At 46.0% G+C, this 22,018-nt stretch overlaps 1 protein-coding gene across 4 annotated transcripts in view; it reads left to right on the forward strand.

The window, feature by feature from the left end:
• The window catches only part of ASAP1 (ArfGAP with SH3 domain, ankyrin repeat and PH domain 1), a 422,920-nt gene that overhangs the window by 248,941 nt on the left and 151,961 nt on the right, over positions 1-22,018 (forward strand). The window lies entirely within an intron of this gene.

The raw sequence follows: 22,018 nt of genomic DNA on the forward strand, positions 1-22,018 counted from the left end.
ACGACATAGCTTCCTCTTGGGTCTCATCCCCTCACCGCCCCCTTCTTTTATTCTGGAGAAAGTCAGCGCCCTACTGTGAGGACCCTCAAGGAGCCCTGTAGGGAGAGCTTTCCATCCACAGGCCACTCAAGTGAATCCTCCTGCTGCCAGTCAAGCCACCAGGTGACTGCAACCTTGGCTGACGCCTTGATCTCGATATTGATGAGAGAGCCAGGTGGGGGTGCACCCAGTAGAGCACACATGTTACAGTGTGCGACCCCCCGCCCTGCCTGTGGAATTGGATGCCTCACACACAGTGGAGCGGTGCTGCTTCTCTCTGCCCGTCACTCTCACTCTCTGTGTCTCTATCCAAAAATAAGTAAATAAAATAAAAACAGGGGCCAGGCGGTAGCACACCTTGCTGAGCGCACACATAACGAGGCATGAGGACAGACAGGCTCAAGCTTCCGGTCCCCAAATGCAGGGGGAAACTTCATGAGTGGTAAAGCAGGGCTGCAGGTGTCTCTCTGTCTCTCTCCCTCCCATTCTTCCTCACCCCTCTTTCTCTCTCTGCCCTGTCAAATCAATTAATTAAAAATAAATAAAATATGGAATACTTGAAAGAGAGAGACATCTATAGACCTGCTTCACTGCTCATGAAGCAGACCCACTACAGATGGGGACCGGGGACTCGAGCCCTGGTCCTTGTGTTTAGTACTACGTGCACTTAACCGGATGCAACAGCGCCCGGCCCCCTAGACCTCTGCCATGCTTTCGCAGCAAGGGACAAAAGCTCAGATTCCTGTGGAGTAGATAACAGGGGAAAGAACCCTCCACAAGGAACAGGAAGATCCGCTCTTTACCACATCACAACTTCAGGACATCATGAGTAGATGAATCTTTTAGTTCAGCAAGGAACTGACATCCTGGCACCCCAGTCAGTGTTTTGCCTCCAATGCAGAGGAAGTCAAAGAGGGAAAGTGGTTTGGGGCATTACAGTGACAACCTTCCTGGGGGCCTCAGTCACTTCGCAAGAACAGTCCAGTAGATGCTGCCATGTTGGAACTCAGTTTCCATAGTATTAGATTGAGGGGGTGGAGGGGCAGGCTAAGAGGAGAGCGACTCAGCAGCATCAAACTCGGTCACTCTGCAGACTGACACACCTTCAGTGTCGCAGCATCAACTAGGCAGGCCCTGGTGGTTACAGACTTGCTCGCACAAAGTCTCCTGGCCAGGTCATCACAGAGCGTCTCACAGAATGGGAAGACAGAGAAACTGACCCACACTGATAGAGAAAGGCATCAGCTAGAAGAAAACCCCAAATTCAGAGCTCTGTAAATCTCCTTAAAGAGGATGCCGGGCCTGGGCAGTGGCGCACCCCATTAAGCACACATGGTACGAAAGGAAACACAAGGAGGGACCCTTGGAAGGATCCTGATTTGAGCTGCTGGCTCTCCACCTGCAGGGGGGACACTTCGCAAGCTGCATAGCAGGTCTGCGGGTGTCTCTCTTTCTCTCTCCCTATCTCCCCCTCCTCTCTCAGTTTGTCTCTGGAAAGATTGGCCCCAAGGGACAGTGGATTCATAGTGCCAGGACCAAGCCCTAGTGATAACCCTGGATGCAAAACAAAAAAGGATATTGAATTTGTGATCCTAAGAAATGCTCGCTCTCATAAGGCGTACAATAAAAATTTTCAACGAAATCAGAGGGAGTATGAGAGAAGTGGTTTTTTCCAGATGGCGGAAAAATAAAGAATACAGTAGCTGAGCTTAAAAACGAGGAGCAACAACAAGAATAACTAGCGGGTCCTGCCAGCAGAAAAACAAACAGAGGCCTGAAGTGGTGAACTGAAGGACAGGGCAGAGGAATCCAGGAAGAACCGAGGAAAAAAGAAACAGATAAACATAATACAGCGAGAAAGTTGTGAGACAACATGCCAGAGGGGAAAAGCAAAAGGGAAAAAAAAAATTCTTATTTGGACAAGTGTTAGCTTATTTCTGGCCAGAAGCCCTCACCAAGACGTCCCGGAACCCTGCCTCCTCAGAGCCCTATCTGCCCCACTAGGGAAAGAGAGAGACAGGCTGGGGCTGTGGATCCACCTGCCAACACCCATGTCCAGCAGAGAAGCAGTGACAGAAGCCAGACCTCCCACCTTCTGCTCCCCATAGAGAATTTTGGCCCATCCTTCCTGAGGGGAGAAATGTTGGGGGGGAGGGGTGACTAGAAGACTCTGAACCCCAACTCCATCAGGACCCAGACAGAGAAGAGGAAAAGGGAGGGGACATTCAGAAGTAGCAATAGGTGTAAGTGTGACTTGGAAAGGAAATATACAAATATAGATACAAAATTATAGAAATAATAGTTGACCCATATCCGCAACCTTGGGAGAACTGCTGTAGCTTCTGATGGAGGGACACAGAAATCTCTGATACTTGAAGGCTGGACTTCGTCAGTTCTCTGGTTTCCATGAATCCAAACGCTATTTGCATATTTTGATTGCAGGCCTATGACAGGAAACGCTTACTGTCAAAACGTAGCACATTGTCCTGAGGAGTTTCACAGCTCTCTCACTCCCATGGAGAAGGCTCCTGGCTTCCTCACTGGCGCTCTCGACTCCCCCCACCCCTTAAGTTAAAAGCTGTTTGATAAGAATGGTCCTGCTTTTTAGAAGCAAGAGTAATGTGATGCTCACCCCAGGTTCCATCTTTGTAACCATGCATTTTGGGGAATAACTGGAACTAGATGGTGAAATCTGGGCTTAAAGGAAAAGGCCTATGTTCATCAGTGACTAGAAGTGCATGTCAGCGTCCAAGCGACTTTCTTTGAGCTGGTTTTCTAGCTGACGAGTTCTAAAGTCTGAAAGTAGTATACTGTGAAGTGAACTGTAGCTGCAGTAGGTAGTTCAGTGTAGTGGCTTACTATGGTGTCAGATAATGATATTTTTAACTCACTGAGGAGAAGGGATAATTTTTTTTTATTTATTTAAGAAAGGATTAATTAACAAAACCATAGGGTAGGAGGGGTACAACTCCACACAGTTCCCACCACCCAATCTCCATATCCCACCCCCTCCCCCAATAGCTTTCCCATTCTCTATCCCTCTGGGAGCATGGACCCAGGGTCATTGAGGGTTACAGAAGGTAGAAGGTCTGGCTTCTGTAATTGCTTCCTCGCTGAACATGGGCGTTGACTGGTCGGTCCATACTCCCAGTCTGCCTCTCTCTTTCCCTAGTAGGATGGGTCTCTGGGGAAGCTGAGCTCCAGGACACATTGGTGGTGTCTTCAATCCAGGGAAGTCTGGCCGGCATCCTGATGATACCTGGAACCTGGTGACTGAAAAGAGAGTTAACATACAAAGCCAAACAAATTGTTGAGCAATCATGGACCCAAAGCTTGGAAAAGTGGAGAGGAAGTATTAGGGAGGTACTCACTGCAAACTCTAGTGTACTTCTGCTTTCTTACTTTGGTGCCATACTCCAAACTCAGTCAATTTCTGCTTTGCGTTTCTACTTCTTCTTTTTTTTTTTTTACGTGCATAACATTCCCCAGATTCCGATTTAGCAATAAAACCCCCACTATTTCATTCATCATTTTTCATGGACCTGTATTCTTCCCACCCACCCACCCACCCCAGAGTCTTTTACTTTGGTGTAATACTCCAATTCCATTTCAGGTTCGACTTGTGTTTTCTTTTCTAATCTTGTTTTTCAACTTCGGCCTGAGAGTGAGATCATCCCATATTCATCCTTCTGTTTCTGACTTATTTCACTCAGCATGATTTTTTCAAGGTCCATCCAAGATCGGCTGAAAACGGTGAAGTCACCATTTTTTACAGCTGAGTAGTATTCCATTGTGTATATATACCACAACTTGCTCTGAATGACTCTGAAAATGTCCAATAGTTCTAGGTTATCTATCTCTTCATTTAGCTCCCTTATGTCTTTACTGATTTTCTTCCTGGATGATCTGTCAAGTTGAGATAGTGGGGTGTTGAAGTCCCCTACTATGATTGTGTTACTGTTAATATATTGCTGTAGCTCTTTCAGTAGAAGTTTGATGTATTTAGATGGCTTCTCATTGGGTGCATAGATATTAATAATTGTTAAGTCCTCTTGATTGACTGATCCTCTGAGCATTAAGTAGTGTCCATTCCTATCTTTTTTAATCTTATCTATTTTAAAGTCTATCATGTCAGATATGAGAATATCTGTTCCTGCCCTTTTTTGTGGGCCATTGGCTTGAATGATAGTTTTCCATCCTTTCACTTTAAGTCTGTGTTTGTCTTGTTGCGTTAGGTGAGTTTCCTGTAGACAACATATTGTTGGGTTGTGTTTTCTGATCCATCTTCCTACTCTGTGTCTTTTAATAGGTGAATTCAGGCCATTCACATTTATTGATATCAAAGATTGAAGATATTTTAACGCCATTCTTGTAGAGTTTTAGAGTGTTTTGATATATGTTCTATTTGTGGTGGTCTGGTTGTTTATAGGAAACCTTTCAGAACTTCTTTCAAGGCAGGCTTGGTGATGGTTGCTTCCTTCAACTGTTGCTTGTCTGAGAAGGTTTTGATGCTTCCATCTAGTCTGAATGACAGTTTAGCAGGATATAGTATTCTTGGCTGAAAGCCTTTCTCATTGAGCACTCGATAGATATCTTGCCATTCTCTTCTGGCCTGTAGTGTTTGTATGGAGAAGTCTGCTGCTAATCTTATGGGTCTTCCTTTGTAGGTGACTTTGTTTTTCTCTTGCAGCCTTGAGGATCTTTTCTTTATCCTTATTCCTTTCCAATCTAAGTATGACATGTCTTGGTGTCTTTAGGTCTGGGTTAATTCTGTTTGGGACCCTCTGGGCTTCTTGAATCTTTATGTCTTTGGTGTTGTCTAGACTAGATAAATTTTCAGCTATTATGGCCTGGAGAACGCTTTCTTCCTCCCCTTCTCTTTCTTCCTCTGGTAAGCCAATAATGCGTATATTGTTTTTTTTTAAGTCATCCCATAGGACTCTGTTGTTGTTTTCAGCATCTCTTAATCTCTTTTTGAGATCTCTTACTTCTTTTTTAGTTGTCTCTAATTCATCCTCAATCTTGCTAATTCTGTCTTCAGCCTCATTGATTCTATTCTCTCTGCCCTCTACTGCTTTCTGGAGTTCATCTATTTTGTTGCCCTGCTCTGATACTGTTTTAGCTTGTTCAGCTAGTTGCCTTCTTAGCTCAGCAATTTCAGCTTTCAACTCTCTAATAACCATGAGATAATTAGAATTTTCTTCCATATTCTCATTTGTTGTTCCTGCAGTTCTGATTACAATTTTTTCAAATTCTTTACTCACTCCTGTTATTATTTCCTTAGCTAATGTTTGGATGTTGAACTCGTTGTTTTGTGCTTTGCCCTCTGGAGGACTTTTAGCTGGACTCTTGTCCTGGTTTGAGTCTCCATTATTTTTTCTTGTTGTTTTAACCATTTTATATAAGTTAAGAGGTTTTTCAATCCCTGAGTTGGAGTTCAGTGGTCTAAAAGCCTTTTTTTTTTTCCCCTGTAGGCTATGGTAGCCTGAGGGCTTTTAAACTATCAATAGGCTTCTTGGCTTAATCAATGACTCCTGACCAAGAGATAAAGCAGGGTGTGGCAGAGATAATCCAGTGGTTATGCAAAGAGACTTTCACAGCCCTTCAGCTATGCCACGGAGGTATAGGTCTTCTCCTGAGTTTCCCAGATAGATCTCTGTGCCCTGGTGTCCCTCCCTGTTGCTGCTCCAGATTCTGAGGGTAGTAGCAATGGAGACTCAGAGTTGTACTTAGTCTCTGGGGAGTCCTTTCCTCCCTTCAGCTGTCCCCTTGTTGGTGGAGCAGACTGGAGGTGGTGTCTCCACTGACAAACTGTCGAACTGTTAGCAGTCACTTAATCTCTCCTTAGGCCCCTCTCTCCTCTCTGTCACCAGCCACGCGTGTTTGTACTCACGGGTGATTTACTGGGTTTCTGTGGTCATTCTAGTCCTGTCTTGTTTCGGTCTGGGTGGTCTCCTTTGGTATTCCTAGTTGATCCGGGAGAGGAGAGGAGAGGAGAGAAAGCGATCTCAGAAGGGATAATTTTAACAGTGGTAGTTGTGAGGTAAAACAGATTATAATTTTGATAGAAGTATGGAATAATAAAATGTGAAGAGGTTTAAGAAAAAAATGTTGCTGTCTTCCAAGTGTATGGATCATATTCTGACTTAAAAACAAAAGATCTTGGGAGTCGGCGGTAGCGCAGTGGGCTAAGCACAAAGCGCAAGGACCGGCATAAGGATCCCGGTTCGAGCCCCCAGCTCCCCACCTGCAGGGGAGTCGCTTCACAGGCGGTGAAGCAGGTCTGCAGGTGTCTGTCTTTCTCTCCCCCTCTCTGTCTTCCCCTCCTGTCCCCGTTTCTCTCTGTCCTATCCAACAACAACAACATCAATAACAACAACAATGATAACTACAACAATTAAAAAATACAGGGCAACAAAAAATATATATATATAAATTTTTTTTTAAATCTTTTTGAACTAAATAAACTTCTTAGTACAATATAGCCAAAGTTCCCAAAAGTAAAAGGTTTAAATTGGGATATGTAAGTACCATTTGATAATAGTTGTGATTTGTACAAATTATTATTATTATTTTCCAGAGCACTACTCAGCTCTGGTTTATGGGGATTGAACCTGGGGCTTTGGACCCTCAGGCACAAGAGTTTCTTTACATAATTATTATGCTATCTACCCTTGCCCAATAATTTATTTTTGTAAGTACTGGTTTGAATAGTACTGGGTTGTTGAAAAGTCACGATGCATTGTTGCATAGAAAAATATGTCATTGGAGGTCCAGCGGTTGTGCAGAGGGTTAAGCGCACGTGGCACAAAGCGCAGGGACCGGCGTAAGGATCCTGGTTCGAGCCCCGGCTCCCCACCTGCAGGGGAGTCGCTTCACAGGCGGTGAAGCAGGTCTGCAGGTGTCTGTCTTTCTCTCCCCCTCTCTGTCTTCCCCTCCTCTCTCCATTTCTCTCCGTCCCATCCAACAACAGATGACATCAACAACAACGATAATAACCACAACAAGCCTACAACAACAAGGGCAACAAAAGGGGGGGATTGGCCTCCAGCAGCAGTGGATTCATGGTGCAGGCACTGAGCCCCAGCAATAACCCTGATAGAAAAAAAAAGAAAAAGAAAGAAAGAAAAGAAAAGAAAAGAAAAGAAAAGAAAAAGAAAAATGTGTTATGGGGGCGGGTGGTGGCGCACCTGGTTGAGCACACATGTTACAATGTGCAAGGACCCAGATTCAAGTCCCCACCTGCAGGGGGAAAGCTTCAGGCGTAGTGAAACAGGGCTGCAGTTGTCTCTCTGTCTCTCTCCCTCTTTATCCCCCTTCCTTCTTGCTTCCTGGATGTCGCTATCCAATAAAGTAGGATAATAAAATTTAAAAGAGGAAAGTGTGAAAAATGTCATGATTTTTCTGACAACCCAATAATATGAGCCTTCAAAGCGTTTCTCATTCAGTGTTGCTCCTTAGGGGGTGAAAACAAATTAAGTAATAATTTCTTCAGAAGGTCAAGAAAAGATGGGGTTCCCCCCCAAAAAAAAAAGCAATATACAATCTAGTCATTCAGGAGAGCGCAGATTGGTTTATGTGGAGATAAAGCCAGGGGAATTGGGAAGGATCCCCTTAGAGAATGGAATTCTCTGTCCAGAGTAATCTGAGATCTCTAGAGCCTTTCAGAAGCTTCAGTCTTTGGATTCAAGCTGTTGGTAAAAAATATTCTGACTTGAAATCAGTGTGTGTGTGTGTGTGTGTGTGTGTGTGTGTGTGTGTGTGTATACACACGAATGCACACACACATTCCTTTTCTGGTTAGATTATAAACCCCTGCAGTTTTACTTGAAACAAGTTAATTTCTATGTTGTATGCTCACACCTCATCAGGCTGTTCATAGTGAGAAAGGAACCTATTGGAAATAAAATCGCAACCACTCTTACGCAATCAGTCCTTTGAGGTTTTTGTTTAAGACCTCAAGATGAGGAACAAAAATATTATGTTAAAGATGACTTTAAAAAATGTTTCTCTGTCTTAGAAAAACCGAGTTGTGGTAGAAATGAAATTTAAATAAGCTGCTACTACTGCTGGCTGACTACTTAGCTATGCACCAGGAGCCCTACACTTGTCTCTGCTATTTCTTGCCAACTTCAGCAGACCTGCACGGATGATAATATTACCCCAAGTGTCAGGGGGAGGGACGCAGATTTAAATGCCCTAGGGAGGTTAGATTTCAGCCTGCTTACGTCACTTACACTGCTAATACCTAGCAAGGAGACTTGAAATCAGCTTCCAAAACCGCAGAGCCAGGGAGGCAAACTTGACAGGTGATTAACTGTCCCAGGTGAGTTGAGTACAGAGGCTGGGGCACTGGGGGTTCAGGGGAGTGCAGAGCTCAGGGGGCCGCTGCCCTGTGAGGGGAAACAGCACAGTCACACAAGCCGTGGTCCAGCGGCATGAAGCTCTCAGTGCTGAGCTGATGAACGGAACACTTCTACGACTGCAAGTCTAAGCTGTGAATTCAGTACCAATTCAGGTAACCACCAAGCATTTCCTGAAGAAAGACGGCTCCTCTTCCTCAGTCCTCCAAGTTGGTGCGATCCAAGTCTGGAGGTGGGAGCCCTGAAACCAGTGTCCTCTCTTACGTAGAGCAGACCCCTGTATACGTAGTTACACTGGGAAGTGGGTCAGACAGCCTTGGAGTCCCACAGTGATTTATCCCCAGATTGGTTAGAGAAGACTTTGAGGATTTCTTTCGTCATCTTTGAATATGAAAACCAAAAAAAGTTGGCATTTCGTGAGATTGTTGTGAAGAATAACATGCAATAATGGTGGCGGTAGTAGCCACACCTTCATCTTCATCAACTTGAGACGTTCAGAAACTGGGGGGGGACAGACTCAGGCCCTAGCGCGTCCACTTAGATCCCCTGTCGTATCCGTGTGTGCAAACTACACGGCCCGGCCTTCCCAACATCAAGCTTCCATTTTCTTGTTTCCAAAATGACTTCTCTAAAAGTAAAGCCCGCCTCACTGCAAAAAATGGAGAACATATTGAAAATATTTACTATGGTGCTGGAACATAATTATCAGTGGTGATTACTGTCATTAAAATAAATTTAAAAATCAAAGTTGGAAAAATTGTGGCTGTCATTTCTGCCCAGTATTTACTTATATTCTTTTTCTAGCACTCAGTCTACTTTTTTGTTAGACTGGCTGATACTACCCCACCGTTCATCGGAGCCTCTTCATTTTTAGTCTCTGATACACTGCTTCAGTTTGGGTAAATTCTAGATAGTTCTCTTCAAGTTTACTGTTCCTTCTTCTGTAGCGTCCAGCCTGTAAGTCCATTTCAATGAAACTGTAATTTCAGACAGTATAGTTTTTACTTTTCAGATTCGCAGTTGGTCTTTTTTCGAGAATTTCTCTCTCTCCAAAGGCTATTTTTCTCGTCTCCTTACCCATCTTCTCCTTTAGATGCTTGAGCACATTTAAATAAAGTTGATTTTGTGGTGGTTGTAATTACATCCGTCTTCTGGGTTGTCTGTGTTTCTGTTTCTCCTGACTTTTTTTCCTCTCCATTTCTGACTGTTGTTGTTTTTCTGGTGTTTTGGTTTCTGGTTTTTGGTTTTTGGTTTTTGTTTGTGTGTGTGTGTGTGTGTGTGTGTGTGTGTCTGTGTGTGTGAGTGTGTGTGTGTGTCTGTGTGTGAGTGTGTGAGTGTGTGTGTGTGTGTGTGTGTGTGTATGTGTGAGTGTGTGTGTGTGTGTGTGTGAGTGTGTGTGTGTCTGTGTGAGTGTGTGTCTGTGTGTGTGTGTCTGTGTGTGTCTGTGTGTGTGTCTGTGTGTGTGTGTGTCTGTGTGTGTGAATAGGCATTTCTGTTCTGCACGATAGGCATCACGAATGATGCTTCATGAATGCCCTGGGTCCTGTTACTTCCTCGTGAAGTGTGTGCTATTTCACTGCAGTCGGTTACGTTGCATGACCACTAACACCAGGATGCTGTACAAAAAGCTTCCTTAGAGTGAACTTTTATTTTATTTTTTTTTAATATTTTTATTTATTTATTATTGGATAGAGACAGAGAGAAATTGAGTGGAGTGGGGAGATAGAGAGGGAGAGAGACAGAGAGGCACCTGCAGCCCTGCTTCACCATTTGTGAAGCTTTCCCTACAGGCGGGGACCAGGGGCTTGAACCTGGGACCTTGTGCACTGTAATGTGTGTACCTAGCCAGGTTTGCCACCGCCTGGCCCCGTGAACTTTTATTTTTTTTTTATTTATTTTTTTAATTCTATTTTTCTGCCTCCAGGGTTATTGCTGAGGCTCGGTGCCTGCGCGACGGATCCACTGCTCCTGAAGGCCATTTTTCTCATTTTGTTGCCTCTTTGCTCAGGGTCTTGCATTGTATTTCTTTGTCCACAGTGTGATCCTTCCAGGATAGTACTGTGTTTACCAAACCCTGCCAACATTGCTGGGCCTGAATTCTAAAACCTTGTTTCTTTAGCATGAGTAAGTTGCTAGGATATGTATGTTTATGTAGGGGTTACCTGCAGGTTTAGGGACTGTCAAGGATTTGAGGGGAGATTACAGTTACAGTCCAAGGGCTCCCTTTCTAGTCCTTTCCAATATTGTCCTTCAGTTCCAACTGCACAAGCGCTAGCAAACTTGGCACCACGCTCAGTAAAGTGCTACTTTCTGCTTGAGTTCTGTTCTTGCCTAGTGTGGGCTCAAGCCTGCCCTCCAAAAAAATGTGGGATTCCCCGGTGTGGTTCCCCTGTCCTGCTTCTGCCTGCTGTTGTTTATTGTCTAGTGAACTCAAACAGTTGTTTTTTAAACTTTCCCTGTGGCTTATAACTGCCATGCCTCACATCACAAAATTAGAATAAGTAATAAATTTGTTAAGCACTCATGAAGATGCGGATAGAGCAGTGTTCATTCAGGGAGGTTCCCATGTTTTAGGGCAGTGGGACTCACAGAAATAACTAATGTAGAACAGAGATACCTGACAGGTCGAATGTTTGACTACAATATGAGATAGTTTATGGCAGGCAACTTCAAGTTAGGGAGGTCAGCTGAGGTCAGTGGTTCATAAATACTTGAGAGGCCTGGAGGTAACTCACTGGACTAAGTGCTTCCCTTCCTGTGTTCTGTTTGGTGCCCAGAGAGCCCAGAGACATCACCTCAGAGGTGCATGGGTGGTGGGTCAGGGCTTTGCTGTTTCTCTCTCAGTGATCTGTCTTTCTCCCTCCTCCTTTCTAAGGATATGGAAATTTTGGGGAAAATATTTTACTTATTTATTATTGTGTAGAGACAGAGAAATTGAGTGGCGGGTAGAGAAAAAGAGGGTGAGAAATAGACACCCACAGCACTGCTTCAGCACTCGTGGAGCTTTCCCCCGACAGGTAAGATCAAGGGCTTGAACCCAGGTCCTTGTGCATCATGAGTGCTTATCCAGGTGCTCTACCACCGACCTATCCCCAGGATATGGAATTTTTTTAAATTTCTTTTGAGGCCTGAAAGGCAGCTTAGTATAGCAGTGTCTTGAGGAGACCTGTGGCCACGTGGAAAAAATAACCAAAATACAGGAAAACGGACGTCTTGTTGATTCAATCAAGACTATGCATTCGGCACCAGAAAAACGGACGCCTTGTTGATTCAGTCAAGACTATGCATTCGGCACCAGGAAAACGGACGCCTTGTTGATCCAGTCAAGACTATGCATTCGGTACCAGGAAAACGGACGCCTTGTTGATTCAGTCAAGACTATGCATTCGGCACCAGGAAAACGGACGCCTTGTTGATTCAGTCAAGACTATGCATTCGGCACCAGGAAAACGGACGCCTTGTTGATCCAGTCAAGACTATGCATTCGGTACCAGGAAAACGGACGCCTTGTTGATTCAGTCAAGACTATGCATTCGGCACCAGGAAAACGGACGCCTTGTTGATCCAGTCAAGACTATGCATTCGGCAGCCTTGTTGATTCAGTCAAGACTATGCATTCGGCACCAGAAAAACGGACGCCTTGTTGATCCAGTCAAGACTATGCATTCGGCACCAGGAAAACGGACGCCTTGTTGATTCAATCAAGACTATGCATTCGGCACCAGGAAAACGGACGCCTTGTTGATTCAATCAAGACTATGCATTCGGCAGCCTTGTTGATTCAGTCAAGACTATGCATTCGGCAGCCTTGTTGATTCAGTCAAGACTATGCATTCGGCACCAGAAAAACGGACGCCTTGTTGATTCAATCAAGACTATGCATTCGGCACCAGGAAAACGGGCGCCTTGTTGATTCAATCAAGACTATGCATTCGGCACCAGGAAAACGGACGCCTTGTTGATTCAATCAAGACTATGCATTCGGCACCAGGAAAACGGACGCCTTGTTGATTCAATCAAGACTATGCATTCGGCACCAGGAAAAGGTGTATAGGTTATACAGTGAACAGAATAAGCGGATTTTTTTTTTCACTATTGAGCTTGTAGTTGATAGTCAAGTAAAATTCACTTACTTGTGGTCACACTTGGAGGCTGAGATTTACAGTGTGTGTGTACTGGGGGGGGGGGTCTGTATTATGGAGTCTGCATAACCCCTGAAAGCTTAGAACACAACTGATTTTGATGTATCGCTCAAAAAAGGATTAAAGGATGCTGGAAGGTAAAGGATTTTCTGATGGACTTCACGGAAGCTCATCACTGATCCTCAACTACGGGCATTTGAATAAGAAATCTGCTAGTTTCTTTTGCTGAACCAAGTTTAAAAGAGCGAGCGAGGGAGAGGGGAGGGGGAATGAGAGAACAAGAACTAAGAGGCTGGAAAGTTGGCATAATGGTTCTGCAAAAGACTTTCATGCCTGAGACCTTAAGGTCCCTGGTTGAGTGTCCAGCGCCATCATTAGCCCGAGCTGAGCAGTGACCAGCGCTCCCTGATTAAACGGGCCACTCTGAGCCCGGGCAGATGCGCCTCCCACACCCACGCTGAACGAGTAGATGGCCGCGCCCCTGGTGTGGTCTTAACCTTAGGATGTTCACAGCTAACCCGCATAGTCGTCACGGTGTAGTATGCTCTCTCTATTGTTTCTGATGTTAGTTGTTACCAGTTAAAGGCAGAAAGGGTCTGAGTGATGGTGCACTTAGTAGAGTCCACATGTTACCGTGCCCAGGGGCCCAGGTTCAAGCCCCCATCCAGTCCCCACGTGCAGGGGGGAAGCTTCCCAAGTGGTGAATCAGTGTTCCAAGTGTCTCTGCCAGTCTTTGCTTCATCTCTCAGTCTCTCTGTGTCTCTATCAAGAAGAAAGGGAAAAGGGAGGAAATGGATTCTGGAAGTGGTGGGCTAGTCGTGCAGGCACCTGACCCTAACAGAGACAATAACCCTGGCGGCAGTAAGAAATAGATCGAGACATGGATATATGCCACCACTGTGGTTTTCAGTCTTTCTCAACTAATCTTTCCTACTGGTTAGGAAAAATCTAGGTTAATGGTTTACTCATTGTTTCTTTCCTTCCTTCCTCTCCTCTCTCTCTCTCCATGTCCCTCTCCCTCTCTCCATCTCCCTCTCCTTCTTGCTCTCCCCCTTCCTCTCCCTCTCTCTTCCTTTCTCCAGTGTAGGAGCCAGGCTTGAATCTGAGTCAGACATGACAAAGCAGCTGTTTGGTGGTCCTAACCACGGTTTTCTTTGACGACCGCCTTTCGGCCTTAAATGTCGACCCTCCTGTGACACTTGCAGTCACAGACTGTGGCTCTCCTGCTCCTTGCTGCCTCGTATTCCAGATTACTGTTTGACCCTGCTCTGGCCTGACTCATGGCTCATCCATCACACTAGATGAGGAGTTTTCCTGTACAAAGATCTGCTTAAACTCTGATCTGGAGGGTCATTGTTTTTGCTTCTGTGTACGGAACTCAGAGAAAGGCTCGTGGGGAGTCGGGCGGTGACACAGCGGGTTAAGCGCACGCGGCACAAAGCCTGAGGACCGGCGTAAGGATCCCCGTTCGAGCCCCCAGCTCCCCACCTGCAGGGGAGTCGCTTCACGGGCGGTGAAGCAGGTCTGCAGGTGTCTGTCTTTCTCTCCCCCTCTCTGTCTTCCCCTCCTCTCTCCATTTCTCTCTGTCCTATCCAACAATGAACAACATCAACAACAACAATAATAATAACCACAACAAGACTACAACAATAAGGGCAACAAAAGGGGGAAGGAATCAAAAAGACTCGTGTAAACCTGCTCTCTTTGGTGCATGTTTCCCAACGACTTGGAGTGAAGTGAATCTATCATGCTCCTTCTCTCTTTTTTTTTTCCTCTCTTTTTTCTTTTTTTTAATTTCTTTATTGGGGAATTAACGTTTTACATTCGACAGTAAATACAGTAGTTTGTACGTGCATAATACTTCCCTTGAGGCTCCTTTTCAGGCTACCATGTCCTGTGAAAACCTCCAGGAAGCAGTTGTGCATGTGGTGAATTCCATCTGTGCCTTGGATGCAGACATGAAATTGTGAGTCTTTATTTCTAGGGCTCAAGAGGCTTTCCAGTTAAGTTTTTACCCAGAAAAATAACTACCTATCGATTTTTTTTCCTTTCTTCCTGGTGCCCTGCACGGTTATGAAAATCAAGCCAGCAAGTTGGTATTGATCCTGAAGTGGGTAACCAGTGCTGTGAAGACAGAAGGGCAGAGCTTGAGGGAGGACGCTTCTGCCCAGCCGTCACAAGGTTGCCACTTGCATTCACAGACGGCAGTTCTCAGATACTCCTTATATCAGATAATTGTTCAAACATTCACTTTTTCTTTGTGGAGAATCGCATTTGGCCTCTTAAGACAATGTCTTTACAATGTCTGTTGTTGTTTTTTTTCTCACTGGGAAAGTTTAATGAGTTTTAACTAGTTTGCTCCAGAAACCTCAGATGGGCTCACTGAAGAAAATACTAAGTGTGCCTTCATAAGAATTTGTCCCTCACAGTATTCCGGTCGGTTGTGTGCGTATGTCTGAGTGCATGTGTGTGCACGCAACAGGGGTGAGCCCGGGGCCACCCAGCTAGCTCTGCGGGTTTCTGTGATTTTTGGATCGCAGAGGCACACACTTCGACGGCACCTGGCTTGTTTGTAATTCTGCGGCCTGCCTTCTCTTACTTGACCACTTTCAGGAACATCCCTTTTCAGAGAGTTCTGTACTGCTGTTGTATTTGTGTATGCTCGATGTTACCTCTCAGTGAGCGAGAGAAGTAGTCTTTGCAGGGGCCAGGCAATGGCACACCTAGGTAAGCACACAGGTTACAGTGAACAAGGACCCGGGTTCAAGTCCCTAGTCCCACCTGCAGGGGAAAGCTTCCCAAGTGGTGAAGCAGGGCTGCAGGCATCTCTCTGTCTCTCTCTCTGTCTCTTCCTCCCCTCTCAATTCCTATCCAATAATAAATAAATAAGATTAAAATAAAAAAGAAATTCAAAAAACGAAAAAAAGAGTGGTCCGGGAGGTGGCGCAGTGGCTAAGGCACTGGACTGTCAAGCATGACGTCCTGAGTTCAGTCCCCGGCAGCACATGTACCAGAGTGATATCTGGTTCTTTCTCTCTCTCCTGTCTTACTCATGAATAAATAAAGAAAATCCTTTAAAAAGAAAAAAGAAAAGAAAAAAGAGAGAGAGATAGTCTCAGTGGCCCCCTGGCAGAGCCGAGGTGAGCCTGCCTGCTGTTCTGGCGAGACAGCTGCTTCCTAGGAACTTCACTTTTATTACCTACGAAGCAAATGGGCACCCTTGCCCTGCATAGGGACTCGTTCCTGCGTGTGAAATCAGAGGGAAACTCCTTTGCCGCCTAAAACGCAGTTCTCATTCCCTCTGGGTAGTCTGAGTGTCCAGTAAGTAATGCCCTTCCTCGGGATTAACCTGAGCGGCCTGGGTGGGCTTTTTTCTTCCCCCTCCAAGGCTATTGCTGGGGGTTGGTGCCTACATTATGAATTCACTGCGCCCAGTGGTCATTTGTTCCTTTTTTTTTTTTATTTCTATTTTTATTTGACAGGGGATATAGAGAGCTTGAGCGGTAGAGAACTAGAGAAAGACAGATTCCTACAGACCTGCCTCACCACTCATGATACACTCCCCCTGCAGGTAACACTTAACCAGGAGCACAACTACCAGATCCTCTCTAATTATTTTTATTCTTATTTTTTTATTCTTTTTTCTTTTATTTATTTATTTTCCCTTTTGTTGCCCTTTTTATAGTTATTGTCGTTATCATTGTTGTTGTTATTGATGTCATCATTGTTGGATAGGACAGAGAGAAATGGAGAGAGGAGGGGAAGACAGAGGGGGGGGAGAGAAAGACAGACACCTGCAGACCTGCTTCACCGCCTGGGAAGCGACTCCCCTGCAGGTGGGGAGCCGGGGGCTCGAACCGGGATCTTTAGGCCCGTCCTTGTGCTTTGCGCCACGTGCGCTTAACTCCCTTTCTCTGTTTTATAATCCAGGAAGCTAAAGCTCAGATGGACTAAGAGCTCTGCCCAAGTTTGCGAGCTTGATGACTTCTGTGTATCCCACTGGGGGTGCTTGATGTGAGCTTATGGTGCTGGCCATATTTTTTAAAACTACATTTACTCATTTATTTCGTTTTCTAACTTTTTAAAATTATCGGTACTTACTAGATAGAGACAGCCAGAAACGGAGAAGGTAGGAAGAGAGAGAGAGGGAGAGAGAGAGGGAGAGGGAGAGGGAGAGGGAGAGGGAGAGGGAGAGGGAGAGGGAGAGAGACCTGCAGCCCTGCTTCACCACTTACAAAGCTTTTCCCCTGCAGATGGGGGCTGCAGGCGTGAACCTGTCTCCTTGCGCCCTGTAGTGTGTGACCTCAACCAGCTGCACCCATGTTCCTTCTTTCTTTTAAATTTTGCCTCCAGGGTTAGTGAGCTTAAGCTGGGCCACTGTTCCTGTGGCTTTTTTTTTTTTTTTTTTTTTGGATAGGACAAAGAGAAATTGAGTAGGAGAGGAGATAGAGAGAGAAAGACAGACACCTGCAGACCTGCTTTACCACTTGTGAAGCGACCCCTCTGCAGGTGGGAGCCAGGGGCTCCAGCCAGGATCCTTGCACTTCATATGATGTCCACCACCGCCTGGCCTCTCTATTTATTTTTTTAATATATTTTTATATTTATTTATTTTCCCTTTTGTTGCCCTTGTTTTTATTGTTGTTGTAGTTATTGTTGTTATTGATATCATCATTGTTAGGACAGAGAGAAATGGAGAGAGGAGGGGAGACAGAGAGGGAGAGAAAAAGACAGACACCTGCAGACCTGCTTCACTGCCTGTGAAGCGACTCCCCTGCAGGTGGGGAGCCAGCCGGGGGCTCCATTTATTTCTTAAGAAGGCTTTGCTATGTTGTATGACAGGTACTGAGGGAGGTTGCAGTAAGAGAGGTGTCCGTTGTTCCCTTTGTAGCTTCTTGTAAGGGCGTCATTTCCAAGTATTAAAATTGCCTGAGGCGCCTTCAGCAAACCACACTGTGATGTATATGCAGTTAGGAAGCCTGAGCGGTGAAGAGAGTCTGAAGAGAGAGAGAACGCTTCTGCGTCTGCTGCCGTGGGGCTGTCCAAACGCCCATGTAGCCAATGCCAGAGTGACAGCCCTGTGGGACACTGCAGACGTCTCATCCCGGGCCTGTGTTTAGTTCACGGCATCGCCACTGCTGTGCAGATGCAAATCGGTGTGCTGACTTTGCAGATAACACCCCAGCAGCTGTGGCAGAATCTCACGGAGGCTTGGCTAGAACTGGACAAGAACAAATCCAGATGGCCTTGGACAATCAGGAGTGAAACACACACACACACACACACACACACACACACACACACACACACGTGCACACGCACGACTGCCTTTTTCAAGAAGAGAGAAGCCCCAGTGCTGAAAGCCTTTCGTAGCAGTGGGGGCTGACTGGCAAAGCAGAACATTGTCCAGCTGAGCTATATGGGCTCTGGGCTCGGAGATTTTTTTTTTGAGGGTGGATTTCTTTTTTTTTTTTTTTATTTTTTATTTTTTATTTTTTATTTTATTTTTTTTATTTAAATTTTTAATTTAAGAAAGGATTAGTGAACAAAAGCATAAGGTAGGAGGGGTACAACTCCACACAATTCCCACCACCCAATCCCCATAACCCACCCTCTCCCATGCTAGCCTTCCCATTCTCTAGCCCTCTGGGAGCATGGACCCAGGGTCGTTGAGGGTTGCAGAAGGTAGAGGGTCTGGCTTCTGTAATTGCTTCCCCGCTGAACATGGGCGTTGACTGGTCGGTCCATACTCCCAGTCTGCCTCTCTCTTTCCCTAGTAAGGTGTGTCTCTGGGGAAGCTGAGCTCCAGGACACATTGGTGGGGTCTTCAATCCAGGGAAGCCTAGCCAGCATCCTGGTGGCATCTGGAACCTGGTGATTGAAAAGAGAGTTAACATACAAAGCCAAACAATTTGTTGAGCAAACATGGATCCCAAGATTGGAATAGTGGAGAGGAAGTGTTGGGGAGGTACTCACTGCAAACTCTAGTGTAATCCTGCTTTCAGGTATATATTTTGCAGTAGTTTATGGATACGTGTGCGCATACGCTCTCTCTCACAGAAACTGGTGTATGTCTAGGTTATGGGAGTGGATTTCTTAAGAGTTGCTCATGAGACGTTTGTATTTACTAATCAGAATTCTTTCTTATAAAGAATAAACAACTTGTGTCTAAGTCGTGATAGAGAAATATGAGGGGCCAGGCAGTGGCACTCACGTCACAGCGCACAAGGACCCCCATTCAAGCCCGTGGTCCCCACCTGCAGGGGGAAAACTTCACAAGTGGTGAAAGCAGGGATGCAGGTAGCTCTGTCTCTCTCCCTCTCTGTCGCCTCCTCCCCTCTCAATTTCTGCCTTTCTCTATTCAATAATAAGTAAACATATTCTTTAATTTTTTTTTTTAAGAGGGGTCTCAAGGCACTCGTGAAGCAGAGATGGCGTGCGGTGGTTTTACAGTGCTCTCTGTGGCGGCGGCGGCGGCTGCTGCTGCTGCTCTCCCAAAAGATCTTTCACGTTAATCGCAAAGCCGTCACCTCTTCACCATCCCCACCTCCAGGAGAAGGCGAGGAGTGACGTGCACGTGACTGGTCAGACTTGCCTTCACAAATGAAACTAAGTCCCTGATAGCCCAGTCACCTGCCCAGAGTCACGTTTTAGAGACTGGAGCTAAGGCTTGAGCGTTTGGGTCTCTTGGTCACTTGACATTTGACTCACATTGGGAAACTCGGCAGTGGCACTGAGACTCACCCACGCGGTTGAGTGACGAGCACGGTCTCTAGTCAGTGTCTGCCACTACTCTCTTAGGAGCATCACTCACCTGGACAGCCCGCTCAGTCTCTCATCCAGTTTTGGCATCTGGAGAATGGTTAATAGTAACTATTATAACCACAGCCTGGAAGCAACCCAGGTGTCCAACAACAGGTGAGGGTTGAGTAAGTGGTAGTATGTATAGTGGAACACCACTCAGCTTTATATTCAAAATGGTGACTTCACCTTCACCTCATCTTGGATAGAGCTTGAAGGAATCCTGTCAAGTGAGATCAGCCAAAAGGAGAAGGATGTATAAATATTGTTGACTGTAAACCCCATCAATTTGATGTGATCTGGGGCCCATATTCAGTTTAGGAGCCTATGTGACCTCTGCATCCCTGTAAATCTGAGCTCACATTCACATTCTGTGGTCATAAGTAGGAACATCCCATATTGGAGCTACTCTCTTCCCAGATCCGCTTTCTGGTCCTTTTCCCAGCCATGACATCATCTCCCCAGACAGTAACTAGGATCTACCTGCATATCAGATTTCAGGCTCAGGGAGAAAAAAAATGAAAAGAAAAGAAATAGTATAGCCACAGGCCTTTTGGAATATAACTAAAATATGCCTACTAGCTATCTACAAAATGCAGGACCCCCCCCCCACACACACACACACACTCTTCATCTGCACTACTCAAGCCTTTAGGTTCATGATTAGTCAACAACTTGTTTGGCTTTATATGTTAACTCTCTTTTCAGCCACCAGGTTCCAGATGCTACCATGATGCCAGCCAGACTTCCCTGGACAGACGACCCCACCAATGTGTTCTGGAGCTCTGATTCCCCACTAGGGAAAGAGAGAGACAGGCTGGGAGTATGGATCGACCTGTCAACACCCATGTTCAGTGAGGAAGCAATTACAGAAGCCAGACCTTCCACCTTCTGCATCCCACAATGACCCTGGGTCCATGCTCCCAGAGGGATAAAGAATAGGAAAGCTGTCAGGGGAGGGGATGAGATACAGAGTTCTAGTGGTGGGAATTGTGTGGAGTTTTACCCCTCTTATCGTATGGTTTTGTCAGTGTTTCCTATTTATAAATAAATTAAAAAAAGAGAGAGAGAAGGCTGAATATGGAATGATCCCACTCATAAAAGTTGAAAAATAAGAACAGGGAGTCGGATCCATCCCCTGCCCTGATAGCTTTCCTATTCTTTAGCCCTCTGGGAGCATGGACCCAGGGTCATTATGGGGTGCAGAAGGTGGGAGGTCTGGCTTCTGTAACTGCTTCTCCGATGAACATGGGCATTGACAGGTGGATCCATACTCCCAGTCTGTCTCTCTCTTTCCCTAGTGGGGAAGGGCTCTGGAGAAGCAGAGCTCCAGGACACATTGGTGGGGTCGTCTGCCCAGGGAAGTCTGGTTGGCATCATGCTGGCATCTGGAACCCGGTGGCTGGAAAAAGAGTTAACATATAAAGCCAAACATGTTGTTACCAATCATGAACCTAAAGGCTGGAGTAGTGCAGATTAAGAGTTGGGTGTGGGGTGGTCTCCATTTTGTAGATAGCTAGTAGTCATATTTTAGTTATATTCCAAAGGGCCTATGGCTATACTATTTCTTTTTTCTTTTCTTTTTTTTTCCCTGAGCCTGAAATCTGACATGCAGGTGGATTGTAGTTACTGTCTGGGGAGATGATGTCATGGCTGGCAGAAGGACCAGAAAGCTGGATCAGGGAAGAGAGTAGCACCCAAATATGGGAAAGGTGTATAAATATTGTTGACTGTAAGCCCCATCGATTTGATGTGATCTGATCTGGGGCCCATATTCATGTTTGGAGCCTGTGTGGCCTCTGCATCCCCGTAGATCTGAGCTCACGTCCTGTGGTCATTTCAGCCTCATTTTCTGCCTGTTAACAAACCTGCCTAGGAAAACCTTAGTCTCATTTGTGCAGTATGGAAATGATGATGACAAAAATGTGAAGCATCATTTTCAATGCTTTTTCTTTCTTTCCTTCCTTCCTTCCATCCTTCCATCCTTCCTTCCTTCCTTCCATTCTTCCTTCCTCCTCCCCCCCCTCCCTTCCTTTCCTCCCTCCCTCCCTCCCTGCCTCCCTTCCTTTTTGCCTCCAGGGTTATTGCTGGGGCTCGGCGCCGGAATCCACCGCTCCTGGAGGCCATTTTTTCCCCTTTTGTTGCCCTTGTTGTTGTAGCCTTGTTGGGGTTATTATTGTTGTTGTTGATGCCATCATTGTGTTACCGCCGGACGGTCTACTTTTCCCTTTCTACTGGACAGGGCAGGGCGGAGAGAAGAGGAGAAGGGGGGCGGGGGGGCTCGAGGAGGAGACCTGCAGACCCGCCTCACCACTGGTGAAGCATCCCCACTGCAGGTGGGGCGTGGGGGCTCAGGGCCGGACACAGCGTTCGCTTGACTGATGCTGCACCACCTGGCCCTCAGGGCTGTTTCTCCTTAAGTACGTTGCTCTGTACGGTAGCTAGTCGGAGACATGCATGGAGACACTTCGGGGCTCGCCCCACATGCCAGGTGCTGTTCACCGAGTACCTCACGCTGAGCCCCCGACATGTTCACTCATTGTCATTGCCGTCAGACTCACAGACTGTTTCATGTTGAAACGTGCCTACCCTGAGGGACCCCACATGCAGGTGACACGAAGACGGGGAGGCACAGAGACGCAGTTGCAGAGACGGTGGCGCACAGGACCCGTC

Source organism: Erinaceus europaeus, chromosome 1 (assembly GCF_950295315.1).
Source record: "Erinaceus europaeus chromosome 1, mEriEur2.1, whole genome shotgun sequence".
NCBI classification, from domain to species: Eukaryota; Metazoa; Chordata; class Mammalia; order Eulipotyphla; family Erinaceidae; genus Erinaceus; species Erinaceus europaeus.